Below are 2,265 nucleotides of genomic sequence, written 5' to 3'. Positions count from 1 at the left end.
TTAACAGTTGACTCATTATACTTCAGAACTCAGAGGACCAAGGCCAGCTACTTGCATTTTCCTGCGAAGCTCTAAAGACAAATGACATGGGCAAAGCTGCCAGGCAGTAGCCAGAAAGAATCAAGTTAACCCTTAACTCAGTAGTTCCCCTAGCTTTCTGCTTCTGCGCACTGCACACAATGACTCTCCTAAGAGTCCCAGTGTTTTGACTCAGTTTTACTAATGTAAGATTTTACATATTCTATACTTACTTATCCAGGAACCACTCTCAAATGTTGTGCAAAACGTATTTCATAACTTTTCATAATTTATTTTCATAACTTTTATAATTTTTTCTTTCTTTGGGGGCCCCAATGTTGTGTAGTTATTGCATTATTTCTAAGATGAGGACATACAGCATGCACCTGGGCCATTAGGACTGTGCTGTGCTGTGCCCCATGTCTCAATTTTTAATTGTTTAAGAATTATTATATCAGGGAGCATCTAGTTTCGCAGAATTTGCAGAGCAGAAGGAGAAAGAAGTAAGAAAGTTAGATAGAATATTCATATCAGGGCCAACTGAAAAACAGTCATGCACAAATGAAATCTATACAGTCATTGTACAGGGCTAAGGTTAGTTAGAAGAAATGGGAACAATTGTTGTTATAAAGCGCTGCTGCAGGCTACTGAAATGTCTGTCCAGGCCTACTGCAGGCAGTCCCTTATTTCAGTTGGTGGGTCCCTTGGAGGAATGTGTCTTCTATTTCTCAGGGTCCCAGACACCATCCTTTTCTACAAGGAGCTGCTGTGGGCTTCTGAGATGCCTCCATCCTAGCAGTCCGTGTCATTGTTTGCTGTCCCCAGCACTTGTATAAGATGTCAAATCCATGGACTTGAGCACCAAGTTCCTAACCTACAGAGCAGGGAAGTCTTGTGATCCAAGTCAGACTTGCATAATAAAGATGCTCTTTGTTCTTACATTATACTTGCAATTCCTGGTGGTCTCCTAGGGTTCTCACAAACTGGGCATAACAGCAGCATCAGGCTTACTGGTGGTTGTGACTGGGAGTGCAGAGAGTCCTTCTATGGAAGATTAGACCATAGCTCTATAGGCAAAGGCCTCCATAGCTTCCCACAGTGAATCCCAGAGAAAAGAGATGAGTCTGTGCTTTCAAATCATTTAAGGCCATGGTGGAAAGTGGATGCATAAAACCATAACCCACTTCTCAGAAGGCCTGAAATTAAATCTGGTTTGCAGGGAGGAATGTATGGGAAGGAAAGCTATGCTCTTCACATATCTCATTAGCATGGAGTTCTCTGTCTTGAGCCTATGTGACCACAGGTCATATCTCTTTTCTTATTATCTTCATCTAAGATGTTAGGGATGCCCCATCTATGTGGTAGGGCTTGGAGGAATTGCCCTTACATGACTGATGGTCACAAATCTATGGAGGTCTGTGGCTTGTAATAGGGCCTTGTGCCAGGGAGCAGGCAAAGCTCCTACTGCCCCTTCATGGTCTCCGGGGCTTCAAGCCTTTAGCTTAACAGAGAACCAAGCTACCTCTCATTGTCCACTGCTCCTCAGGGATCCAGAGCCTTGGGTCCACTCCTAGCACAGGTGCAAACTAAAAGGAACGTGTGCTTCTGGCTGGGCAGTGGTTCCTGTGTCCCCTGGGTCCCTAGGGTTCCAGCTACCCTGGGTATTGGAGCAGAGGTTGAGGCCTCACTTGAGATCCTGGTGTGTCAGAGCTCCTGGGAGTAAAGTCTTCCTCTGGGTGTTGTAGGAGTGGGTGGGGGGCCAGTGTCCTGAATCTGCTCTAGGCCCAGGTACAAACCAGAAGGAATGTGTGCTTCTTGATCTTAGTCATTCTTATGGTTGAAAGATGGAATCTCAGGGTTGTTTTGTTTGGCATTTTCCTGAACATTTCTTTAAGTGCTCTCTGGTTGGTTGCTTAGTGTCTGGGAGCTCCCTGAGGTTTGTGTTAGTTGACACTTTTGGTCTTCCTATGGTGTTGCCCTTCCCGTCAACTCCTTCAATTGTCCCCCTAACTCTTCCATAGGGGTCCCAGACCTCTGTCTAATGGTTGGCTGTAAAAATCTGGATCTGTCTCAGTCAGTTGCTAGTAGATACTCTCAGAGGACAGCCATGCTAGGCTCCTATCTGTAAGCACAACATAGCATGAGTAATAGTGTCAGTCTTTGGTTGCCCATCCATGAGGTAGAGCCCAAGGTGGGCCCATCTCTGGATGGTCTTTCCTTCAGTCTTTGCTCCATTTTTGTCCCTGC

This window comes from Apodemus sylvaticus, chromosome 6 (assembly GCF_947179515.1).
Source record: "Apodemus sylvaticus chromosome 6, mApoSyl1.1, whole genome shotgun sequence".
NCBI lineage: Eukaryota > Metazoa > Chordata > Mammalia > Rodentia > Muridae > Apodemus > Apodemus sylvaticus.
This window is presented reverse-complemented; position numbering follows the sequence as displayed.